This window comes from Papaver somniferum, chromosome 5 (genome assembly GCF_003573695.1).
Source record: "Papaver somniferum cultivar HN1 chromosome 5, ASM357369v1, whole genome shotgun sequence".
Taxonomy (NCBI): domain Eukaryota; kingdom Viridiplantae; phylum Streptophyta; class Magnoliopsida; order Ranunculales; family Papaveraceae; genus Papaver; species Papaver somniferum.
In genome coordinates, this window is record NC_039362.1 from 140,639,919 (window position 1) to 140,653,463 (window position 13,545).

Below are 13,545 nucleotides of genomic sequence, written 5' to 3' on the forward strand. Positions count from 1 at the left end.
GGCTTTTCCCAAGAACACTTCTATCTGCCATGTTCCAAAAACTTGGATCCAAAATCCCTCCGAATATTATTGGAGACTCAAAATTAGTTTTTGGGGTTTTTTTTAGGACTCGATGTAACAAAAGTCAATTGAAACAACTCTCATACTACTCCAAGTCCCAAAAAGAAAATCTCAATAGTCAAAAAGTAATGCACCACTTTCACTTGTGTGTAAATCAACTGACATCATCATCTTTTTTTCTTCTTCGCTGCAGTCAAAAGTCAACTTCCATATTTATCAGTAGATAGTAAAAATAATTCCTATAACTCCAAGAAGAAAGAGATGGACCCAAAAAATAGAACGAACCCTAATTGACAAAATACAACGAGATGTTACACAATAGAACTCTCTCCAAAATGAAAACACAAGAAAAATTTTAGACCATATTGAGATTTTAGTTTGAGGAAAATCTTTTTGTCAATATCGTGTATACATGTTGGACCATCAGTTTCTTCTTTTTTCATAAATTTCTCTTATCCCTGATCTTCTTGTTGATTAAGTTTATCAAATTTAGCATTTACCAGTAGTACACCAATAACTCAGTTTGATATATCTTGAATGCAGAAATCCAAACCCACGCAAATATCACATATCTCATGGAGAAGCATAAGTTGATTTTTTCCTTTTATACATTGTGTACTTATGGATAATCAAAGTCAACATATTTTCATTAAACCCCAAGAATCTAGACACAAAAGCTTCGTATATCAATTAATTATATTTAAAACCTTCAAATATTTCCCCGATATTTCATGAAGCACCATTATGAATTTTTGTAGTGTTTGCAGGTTTTTCTCCAATCAAATCTTCTATCATTGTGGTTTTTCCCAAAAACACTCTCGTCTGCTATGTTCGAAAAAATTGGACCCAAAAATCCCTACGAATAATATTGGGAACTCAGAATTAAGTTTGGGATCTTCTTAAGACTCGATATAACAAAAGTCAATTGAAACAAGTCTTGTACTACTCTTCTTAGATATCAACCGTCAAAAAATAATGTATCACTTTCACCCTTCGAACACAATTAGATATACTCTTTCATATATTTATCACTACATGGTAAGAATGATTCCTCCAACTCTATCATAAAAGAAACGGACATAAGAAGTAGAAAGAACCCTAATTGAAAATTACATTGAGATGGTACAAAATGAAACTCTCTCCAAAATGAATGTAGAGATTTTAGTTTGAGGGCAATCTTTTTAACAATATTATGTATACATGTTGGATTATCAATTTTTTTTCCATAAAGTTCTCTAATCTCGATCTTGTCGTTGAATAAGGTGTTAGAGCATTGCTCAGTCGAACTCGCATGCATTGCTATCTCAAGCATGTTTGTCAATGTTAGCGATCAAAACTATAAGTCTTGATTTCTAGTCTATTATAGCTAAGTCTCGGACTAGGATAGAAAGTGGAGTTGAGCTCAAGGACTTCATGGCGATTCATCATACAAGAAGAAGAACTACTCAAGGAACCGGTGGAACTTCTAGACAAAAACGTATGTGAAGACTTGAACTTATCTGTCACTCAAAAGTCTATCTACTATATCTCCTACTCTTTGAGACAAGAAGTCGTATGCTATTGTTGATGGTAGTTTTTAGCTTAGGGTTAAAATCGTAAAACCTTACATATGACATGACGTCACTACGACCACTAGCGCATTTATTGAATCAATCAACATGCCTACGTAAGAATTACCAGGGTACCCTTTTTTTATACATGTGACATGTTCCACGGCAGAACCCTTAGTATTGACCGACATCATTTTCGTACATACCAAACCCTAATTCTCATGCCACCGTGCCAATGGAAAACCATGCCAGCCACATCTCCGCACCAAGGCAGGCCCATCATGCCAGCCGCACCACCGTGCCAATGGCAAACCATGCCAGCCATGTCTCCGTGCCAAGCATGCCAACCATGCCAGCCGCACCACCATGCCAATGGCGAACCATGACGGCTACGTCTCCGTGCCAAGGCATGCCAACCATGCCATCCGCCCCACATGTGCCAATGGCATGCTGTGTCATCCACCTCTACGCGCCAAGGCACACCAACCATGCCAGCCGCACCACATGTGCCAATGACATGCGTGCTACATTTCCGCGCCAAGGCATGCCAACCACGCCACATGTTCCAATGGCATGTCGTGCCAACTGCATCTCCTCGCCGAGGCATGCCAGCCGTCCCAACATGCCATGCACGACGCTGGCTGCCAAAACAAAGGGTTGTAATAATCAACGGCTGCCCTTCCTTCTGAGATGCAAATCTCAGCCACACAAGTTCGTCACCTAATGCATGGAAACTTGCGACCCAAAGCCAAACATCACGGTTCATGGAAACCCTAATTTTGGCCGCGCCTAACACATGCCAAAGCCATGCACGACGCTGACTGCCAAAACGAAGGGTTGTAATAATCAACGGCTGCCCTTTCCTTCACGTCGTTGGCTACCAAAGCGAAGGGTTTCAACAATCAACGACCACCTTTCCATCTAAGATGCAGATATTAGCCGTCCAAGGTCACCAGCTAACGCGTGGCAACCTTTGGCCCAACGCCAAGCCCTAATTTTGGCCGCGCCCAAACTATGCCAAAACCCTAGTTCTTGGTCGCGCCTAAACTGCCAAAATCCTAGCTTGGCCACGCCTAACCATGTCAAAGCCATGCCGGCCATGCTTTCATACCGCTGGATACCAAACGAAGGGTTGCAATAATCAACGGCTACCCTTCCTCTCAAGATGCAAAATCTCGACCATCGAGTGTCACCACCGAGCCGGCAAGCCTCCCAACCTCCACTTGACAAACAGCAGCAACATGATACATGTTTTCCATGAAAACACTCGAGACATCAACACATGTCACAAATTGGGGGATGCTCATTAGGTTATTGGTTTGGCGTATATTACGCCTGTTACAAGAAAGTGTCATAAGAATGAGGCGATTAGTAAAATACAAGGAGTAATGGTAAAACATTTCCTTCATTATGGAAACATCAATTCCAGGCGTACCCATTACTGTTTTATTCCATTTACTCAAACTGTTTCCAATTCTTACGAGACCAAGTACGTTTCGTTGCAACTTGTATAAATAGGTCTCACCTATTTCCACCAAACAACAAGTTTTGGGTCAGGAGGATACAACACTCAGAAATCACTTGTTAGCTTCCCAATCCGCTAGCATTTCACTTTCTAATACAAGTCGTCGAACGACCACTCTTCCAAAATCAACTATTCTGGTCTCAACACTCTCTTCGCTTCCCTCCCTAAGACCAACCCTTCTCCTTCACTTTGTGACCGAAGCATGTCCGGAACGACCATTTCTTGGTTTAGGCCGGATTTGTACAGATTGATCTCTCGAATCAAAGTAATCCCTTGCAGTACATTGTTTAGGGTTTAAACTCGTTTCTCACCCACACACACGAAATTACCGACATCAGCAGAAACCGTTTTCACCCTCAAACAATTGGAGACCACAGTGGGAGATTAATCTCTCGGTTACAATATCGATTTCCAACTTCCAATCTCATACTTCAACCCATACATCATGGTGGTAGAAGCAAACGATCCTCTCAGGGATCAGCGACTCAGTTACCAGGCGACTCAGTTACCGGTCATAATATGACAAGAGGTGACTGGGGACTTCCAAGATGGTATAAGCAAACAATCCGCCCAGGGATCGACGACTCAGTTACCAGTCATAACACGACAAGAGGTGACTGGGGACTTCCAAGATGGTAGGAGCAAATGATGCGCCCAGGGATCGACGACTCGGTTATCAGGTGGCTCATGGACGATTGGGGACTTTCCATAATCGCGGCGGTCTTTCCCACGAAACTCGGACTTACACCCGGAAGATTCATTTTTCGTCAAGAGATCCGAAAAACCGAGTAAGTCTTGCCTAGACAAAATACATGGTTTACTACTTCAAGCTTTCACGGGAATGATAAAACCGATAGCCATGTTACGTTTCATCCCATGCTCTCTACCGACACGCAACACTCACGGTTCCATGGTTTTCCAGGGATGTTTCCGTCACTTGTAATCGTAATCAAGACAATATTATTCTAAAACAATCCATTCCAAAATAATAATCCAAAACCCTCGTAGATAACAGTTATCTACCAATTCAAATAAAACCATAAACCATGCGCTTTGTTTTCCTTTCAAAAAACAAGAGGATAGCCAACCCCTTTTATAGGCATAACACTTTTGGAATTTGAATAAGGAAAGGATTTCCTGTTTGAGATACGTATGGAAAAAGACAACTGGGCCCGCAAGAACAAGCCTCACGGTGCCCAACAGTCCGCGCCACGCCAAGCCAGCGTCGTGCCAAGCCAACAATCCGCGCCACGCCAAGCCAGCGACGTGCCAAGCCAACAGTCCGCACCATGCCCAGCCAACAGTCCGCGCCATACCAAATCCAAGCCAGCGCCCACGCCAAGCCAATGCTCATTCCAAGCCGATCCAGCGCTAACAACTTGCATTCTTCTAGCGCCAGCAACTTGCATCCTACCAGCGCTAACAGCTTGCAACCTTCCAGCACTAACAACTTGCATCTTTCCAGCGCCAGCAACTTGCATCCTTCCAGTGCCAGTAGCTTGAATCCTTTCCAGCGCTAACAACTTGCACCCTTCTAACGCCATCTTCTCTGCTCCACTACCAGCCAAAGCAGCGCCATCCTCACCCTTCGAAACAGCGTCATGGCTCCAACACTCCATGATCAAAACCTCGCCATATCTGCACGATACACCTACGATCACCAGAACCAGAGCCGCTCCTGCCACCCCAACATTTCTTCAAGTATGACAGCTCCAACCGTTACCAGAGACGCTACTACTCCACCATCAGAGAAAGATACTGAAAGAGCCGGAATAAGCCGACCTCCTTTTACCACTATTAATTTGATGGAAAGACAAAAGGTTCTCATAAGGCTCAGACAGACGTGTTTATAACTCGGAAAGAGATACCTATTTCCTCAAGACAATGACGGAGCGGCCACCATAAGAGTCACGTCAACCCAAGAGAGAGCTGACAAGGAATACTTTTAACATCCGGCGCAGACACATCAGTAGGACGTGCGTTTATAGATGAAGTGGCTCGCGCTGCTATTGAACGCCCAGTAGAAGGGAATCAGCAATCCAATTTCATCACACGTAAAGATCAGGAACGACTTCTCCAAAATCGAGGCAAAGGAAATCATCAACCCTCCTGATTTCACAGAGACCCTCTTCCTGCCAGGAGATGCATGATTTCTTGGGACCTCACCCACAAAATCGTGCAGTCTATGATGAAACAGTTATGTGAGATTCTATATTTCTCCAAGGCGTAGTGTCAAGACAAATTTGCATCCCTCAACCGCACTGCATCAGGAAAGCAGCTATTTCCAGCCAGGGAAGTCGTTCCCAAACCCCAACCTCTCCTGGAAAGCACGATCGATAAATGGAACTGGGGACTCCTGACCACTGTTCACTTGAGGGATGTTTAGTTTGACAGAACGCTGAGTGACGCAGTCTCCGGCTTCAACATTGTAACCGTCAAGGCTATGAGAGTTTCAAGGCGCCGTTTCGACGTTCTCTCCAGAAGTGGCTCCGGTTCAACATTCTCCAGCAGCGGCTCCGCTTCAACTTTCTCTTCAGCAGCCGCTCCGCTTCAACGTTCGCTCCAGCAGCCGCTCCGCTTCAACGATATCTCCATAAGCTTCTCCAGGATCCGAAACATCATTTGTCTACTTAAGTTTCAACGTCCTGTCCAAGAGCCGAAGCCGCTTCAACACCACTCCTTCTTGCAAAGGGCCGTGTCACCACACTCCTCATGTCAAGGATCATGATCGCAGCCAGCCAATCTTCGTTGCCATGGCCACCTTTTGATCCATCTCGCCAGAACTCGTGACCATGGACAATTTGCTTGCTTACGCATCCATCCAATCCTTTTACTTCCATGGATGCCCATACAAATCTGGCCAACCTACTTTGTTCCCACGAAAATGTAGTCTCTTCTGATTACATATGCTACCAAGAACTGTTGCCGCTCATTTTTTAATACCAGCCAGAGCTTCACCACAGCAACAATCACTACAAAGGTAACCCTTACTCCTCCATATTTTAGTTTCACGTGGAAGAAGTAACAAAATCACCAGTACAAACGCATGATGGTGATTTCTTTATCATGGTCAACCCACTTACCATACAAGATGGAAACATGTAAACCATACTTGGGGACCGAGGATCTACACGGAATCCTTTCACTTTCAAATCTCAGAACACACAGTCAACCAAAAGGCCATAACCACAACAAGGTCATCTAATCTTCAAGGTTGTAGCGCAATAATATCATCACCTCTCTGTCTAGAAGACGCTTTCAACACTTTACGAGGCCGCGGCGGATCCCAAGCCTGATCAGAGGACCCAAGCCGAACACTTTACGAGGCGTCCGACTTCTTAAGTTTCAACATCTTTTCCAAGAGCCGAAGCTGCTTCAACGACTCTTCTTCCTGCAAAGGGTCGTACCACCACGTTCCCCATGTCAAGGATCATGATCACAGCCAACCAATCTTCATAGTCATGGACAGTTTGCTCGCTTACGCATCCATGCCAATCCTTTTACTTTCACGGATGCCAGTAAAACTCCAGCCAATCCTTTTACTTCCATGGATGCCCATACAATTCCAGCCAACCTACTTTGTTACCATGACAATGTAGTCTATTCTGATTACATCTGCTACCAAGAATTGTTGCCGCTTATTTGTTGATACCAACCAGAGCTTCACCACAACAACAATCACTACAAATATGGAAACATGTAAACCATACTTGAGGACTGAGGATATACATGGAATCCCTTCACTTTCAAAGCTCAGAAGACACGGTCAACCAAAAGGCCATAGACACAACAAGGTCATCTACTCTTCAAGGGTGCAGTGCAAGAATATCATCACCTCTCTATCTAGAAGACGCCTTCAACACTTTACGAGGCCGCGGGGGATCCCAAGCCTGCTCAGAGGAAAACAACTTCAAAAACTGAAGAAACATACGACTGGGGACTTCTCTTCGCAGTCCATCGACGACCATCAAAGATTCATGAGATAACTCCAGAGACGCGGCTGAAACATTTTCTTGAAGAAACAGAGGGAGCCATGATAAACAAAATAACTCTATCATTCCTACATCTTCGTTATCCAAAATATTTCGTCCATGCGATATACTGAGCATCCCAGCGTCACATCCAAAAGAGTACGATAAGCTTGTATCAAATCACGTGGACATGGATTTAAGGTGATCCAATGAAATTAGGATACACATGGGGACTACCAGCATGAGACACTTTCACTCCCCTCAACCAGGTTATTTCTGATTTCAACATCATCATTGTCGAAGTTTCACGAGTCGCAGGAATTTCTCAACACGAAGCCGTACATGTACACCGAAGACTTCAAGAGCACGCCACAAAGATACATTCACATATTCATCCGTGCCATTGGATCAAACTGAAGTATAACTGGGGACTTCTTACCACATCTCATTTCATACGATAGTCCAAGATTCAGAAGATGGTTCGAAGAATATCGCTTGGAACAGAGTCCTGGAAGACTTGATAGAAGCACATCGGAAACGGAACGTCTCCTATTTCATCCGGGGGCGCCAGAATTTTTCGACCATACAAGCATTCACAACACATCATCATCACGATCAGAAGGTCCAGGCACTGAAGAACCTAAAGCCGAAGATGGACCGACACCGCAACCACAATCTCCAAGATTAACCCTGACATGATTTTTTCCGAGCATATGTTCCATCCATCCGTCCCAAGAATGCATTGGAGTTTGGTAAATCTTGGAATCCACTGGAGAGACACTGCAGACGAAAGCGCGGATACAAACGAGCAACAGAAAACAGAAGAAGGTCAATACCTCTTTTCATACGGACGGAGTTTTTAGAGTTTTGCACAGAATAAAGTTCTCTTCTTGCTCCATGAACGGGAACAGATGACTCGGCGCGACTATGCTACCCCGGGCCCGCAACATCCCTCCTGAATTCTTCCTGAGTTTGACTGTCGGGCCGTTTTCACCTCCTAAACGACCTCAAAACCTAAATATTCCCAAGTAAGGAGATAGGAAATTATTTTCCGGTCAGATAAAGGGGCGGACCGTCAAAATCCGAGTTCGTTCGAGAATTCTACAACGATTTTAGTAAGGAGCGCTAATTAGGGTTTCGGCATCCCAAACCCTGATTTCGACAAAGTTGCCAGGCGCCATCACTACCATTTGATAACCGAAGTTCCAGCGTCATCACCATCGTTTGGTAGCCGAAGTTCTGAAACCAGTTTACACCATTCTGCGGACTGAAGACAGTTTCCACCATTCCGCTGACCGAAGACAGTTTCTTCCATTCCAAGCCGACCAACGCCTGCGGCTCCCATTCCAAGCCAACAATCTACATCTCACCACTTCACGATATAGCCAGTAACACCACAAGTAGAATCTATGCAAGTCCTCTAACACGAGAATCACGAACTCTCCTTACCTCTCGAAAAAGGTTAGTCGGGTCTTCTTGACCATCTTTTCACGAATTGTCATTTCGATTTTGTCCTCGCCTGTCACCATCTCATGCTTACCTCGCAACAATGCTCATATTCCGAGCTAAGCAGGGGTCTTAATGTTGATGGTGGTTTTTAGCTTAGGGTCAAAATCGTAAAACTGTACATCTGACATGACGTCACTATGACCATTAGCACATTTATTTAAGCAATCAGCATGCCTACGTAAGAATTACCGGCGTACCCTTTTTTTACATGAGTCATGTTCCACGGCAGAACCCTTAACACTGACTGACATCATCTATGCCAAACCATAATTCTCATGCTACCGCGCCAAGGCATGCCAACCATGCCAGCCGCACCACTGTGCCAATGGAAGACCATGCCAGCCACGTCACCGCGCCAAGGCATGCCAACCATGCCAGCCACACCATTGTGCCAATGGCATACCGTTTCAGCCACATCTCCGCGCCAAGGAATGCCAACCATGCCAGCCGCACCACTGCGCCAATGGCATGCCATGCCATCTGCACCTCCGCACCACTACGCCAATGGAATGTCATTCCAGCCGCACCTCCGCGCCAAGGCATGCCAACCATGCCAGCCGCATCACATGTGCCAATGGCATGCCAACCACCTTGCTGCGCCATACCATTCTAGCCTTCCTTATGCGGCTACCAAAATGAAGATGTGCGATGATCAATGGCTACCCTTCCATCTTAGATGCAAATATTAGCCGTCGAATGTCGCCAAACAACGCATGGTAACCTTTGGCCCAAACCCTAGTTTTGGCCACGCCAAACCGCGCCAAGGCATGCCATGCCACATGTGCATATGGCATGCCAACCACCTTGCCGCGCCATACCATGCCGGCCTTCCCTATGCGGCTACCAAAACGAAGGCGTGCGATGATCAACGACCACCCTTCCATCTTAGATGCAAATCTTAGCCGTCCAAGGTCGCCAAACAACGTATGGTAACCTTTGGCCCAAACCCTAGTTTTGACCACACCAAACCGCGCCAAGGCATGCCATGCCACATGTGCCAATGGCATGCCAACCACCTTGCGGCGCCATACCATGCCGGCCTTCCCTATGCGGCTACCAAAACGAAAGCGTGCGATGATCAACGACCACCCTTCCATCTTAGATGCAAATCTTAGCCGTCCAAGGTCGCCAAACAATGTATGGTAACCTTTGGCCCAATGCCAAAACCCTAGTTTGGTCGCGCCTAAACCACGCCAAGGCATGCCGACCATGCCACATATGCCAATGGCATGCCGCGCCATCCATCTTGCCGCGCCTAAGCCATGCCATGTCGGTCTTACCTTCACGGCCGCCAAAACGAAGGCGTGCAACAATCAACGGCCACCCTTCCATCTTAGATGCAAATCTCAGCCGTCCAAGGTCACCAACCAACGCATGGTAACCTTTGCCCCAACGCCAAAACCCTAGTTTGGCCGCGCCTAAACCATGTCTCATGTGCCAATGGCATGTCGCGCCATCCACCTTGCTGCGCCCAAGCCATGCCATGCCGGCCTTCCCTTCACAGCTGCCAAACGAAGGCGTGCGAAAATCAACGGCCACCGTTCCATCTTAGATGCAAATCTCAGCCATCCAAGGTCACCAACCAACACATGGTAACCTTTGGCCCAACGCCAAAACCCTAGTTTTGGTCACGCCCAAACCGCGCCAAGGCATACCGGCCATGCCACATGTGCCAATGGCATGCCAGCCATCTTTCCGCGCTATACCATGCCGGACCTCCCTATGCGGTTACCAAAACAAAGGCGTGCGACAATCAACAACCACCCTTCCATCTTAGATGCAAATCTCAGCCGTCCAAGGTCACCGACCAACACATGTAACCTTTGGCCCAACGCCAAAACCTTAGTTTTGGTCATGCCCAAACCGCGCCAAGGCATGCCGGCCATGCCACATGTGCCAATGGCATGCCAGCCACCTTGCCGCGCCATACCATGCCGGCCTTCCCTATGCAGTTACCAAAACAAAGGCTGTCGACGATCAACGGCCATCCTTCCATCTAAGATGCAAATCTTAGCCGTCCAAGGTCGCTAACCAACGCATGGTAACCTTTGGCCCAACGCCAAAACCTTTGTTTTGGCCACGCCCAAACCGCGCCAAGGCATGCCAGCCATGCCACATGTGCCAATGGCATGCCAACCACCTTGCCGCGCCATACCATGCCGGCCTTCCCTATGTGTCTACCAAAACAAAGGCTTGTGAAGATCAACGGTCACTTTTCCATCTAAGATGCAGATCTTATCCGTCCAAGGTTACCAGCTAACGCATGGAAACCTTTGGCCCGACGCCAAACCCTAGTTTGGTCGCGCCCAAACAAAGCCAAAACCCTAACTTTTGTCCGCGCCTAAACTAGGCCATATTAAAGCCGTACGGGCCATGCTTTCGTGCCAATGGCTACCAAACGAAGGATGGCAATAATCAACGGCTACCCTTCCTCTCAAGATGCAAAATCTCGACCGTCGAAGGTCACCACCGAGCCGGCAAGTCTCCCAAGATCAACTTACCGAACAACAACATGCTACATGTTTTCCACGAAAACACTTGAGACATCAACACATGTCACAAACTGGGGGATGCTCATTGGATATTGGATTGGCGGTTTACAGCGTGCGGCGTACACTACGCCCGTTATAAGACAGTGCCACAAGGATAAGGCAGTAAGTAAATACAGGGAGTAATGGTGAAACGTTTTCTTTTATGGAACATCAATTCCAGGTGTTACCGGTTACCACTCCTCTCATTTACTCATCCGTTTTCCATTCTTACGAGACCAGAGTACGTTTCACTTCGACTTGTATAAATAGGTCTTACCTATTTCCACCAAATAACAAGTTCAGGTCAAGAGGATACAACACTCAGAAAATATTTGCTAGCTTTCCATCTGTTAGCTTCCCACTTTCTGATACAAGTCGTGAAACAACTACTCTTCCAGAATCAAATATTCTGGTCTCAACACTCTCTTCGATTCCATCCCCAAAACCAGCCCTTCTCCTTCACTTTGTGACTGAAACAAGTCTGGAACGACCATTTCTTGGTTTAGTCCGGATTTGTACAGATTGATCTCTCGAATCTAAAGTACTCCCTTGCAGTACATTGTTTAGGGTTTAAACTCGTTTCTCACCCATACACCGGAAATTACCAAAATTCAGTAGAAATCGTTTTCACCCTCAAACAACTGTATAACAATGATCAAGACCGATGCCTTCTCATTGTTATAGCTACGGATCTTAAACAACGGTGATACTAAACTTACAACCTTTAGGATCATTGGAGTACTTGGAAGTGACGAAGATTTCGAGGAATGTTGAAGATTAGACATGTGGAATAGGAGCTACTAAAGTTTCTTTATCTCTTTTTTGTATTCCATAAGTATTGATAGTTTTGTCACTAAAATTGAAAAGGGGGGAGATTGTTAGAGCATTGCTCGGTCGAACTCGCATGCATTTCTATCTCAAGCATGTTTGTCAATGTTAGTGATCAAAACTATAAGTCTTGATTTCTAGTCTGTTATAGATAAGTCTCGGACTATGATACAAAGTGTAGTTGAGCTCAAGGACTTCATGGATATTCATCATACAAGAAGAAGAAATACTCAAGGAACCGGTGAAACTTCTCGACAAAAAGGTATGTGAAGACTTGAACTTATCAAAAGTCTATCTACTCTATCTCCTACTCTTTGAGACAAGAAGTCGTATGTTATATATAGACTTGGATTATACACATTTGGTATTTCGAGCCGAGTATACCTCGCCTATCTATATATAGAAATATGTGTTGGTAAGCTTTTCGCTTCGATCAAGTTTATCTTTACCATGTGACGAAAGTCATGATATGTTTCAATCATCTTGAAAATTGCTTTGACGAGAAATGGTGTAACAACTACATAACATCCTCTAAGAATGTTTCAATGATTGGAATAAGAGTTTAGATTACATAACCAATGGTGGACATAAGCATTATTGTGTAAACAGATTTATGTATAAAACCTATTCCTTGAACCAAAGTTTGCGAACTTTGTTGATCAAGAGAACCGGAAGAATGGCGTGAGCCAAGTCCGCGAACTCAATCCGCGAACTCAATCCGCGAATTTATGATGGAGTTGACAAACTACTTGCGTGAAGCTAAGTCTGCGAACTCAGTCCGCGAACCGGCGAAGTTCTGATACCCGAGAATTTTTGCTGGAGTTTGTAAACTCTGCCCGGTAACTTAAGTCTGCGAACCTAGTCTGCGAACTTGAGAAGGTTATATATCTGAAGATGAATTCTGAACTGAAACTTAAAAAGACTAAGGAATGCAGTTTGTGAACCGCGGCTATAAAAGTTCATGAACCGATTCAAGTGAATCAAATCATCTTCGCTTCAATTGTGTCATGTGTAGTACATGAGATTTCCTTGCAATTGAACAACTATCTAACTAGTTCATTTGAAGTCATTTGAACTAGTTATGGTGAAGAAGAACATGGTTGATATGAAATGCTCATATGGCTAACCATTTGGTTAACTGTTGTTGAACCAACAAGTGCATACGTTTGGGTACGTCTAACAAACCTAGAAGCGTGCATTGTCAAGTGTGTATAACAAGCTAAGTTTTCGATCTAACGGTTGAGAAATATTAGCTTGAATCTAAATCAAGTTTTCATCTAACGGTGAATATTGAATGCTTTGTTACTAAGCTAACATTGATTGCAAATCCTGATTTGAAAGACTATATAAAGGAGACATCTAGTATTGTGCAAAACTAATCCCCACACCTCACATGTGATACTAGTTTGCATACTAGAATCGGTTCTCCTTTAACCTTTTGTTTTTTTTCTTCTAAAACCAGGTTAACGACTTAAAGACTTTATTGGGATTGTGAAGCCAGACCGATACTACTTTTATCGTAGTTGTGTGATTTGATTTTGTATCTTCTATCGTACAAGTACAATCAGATT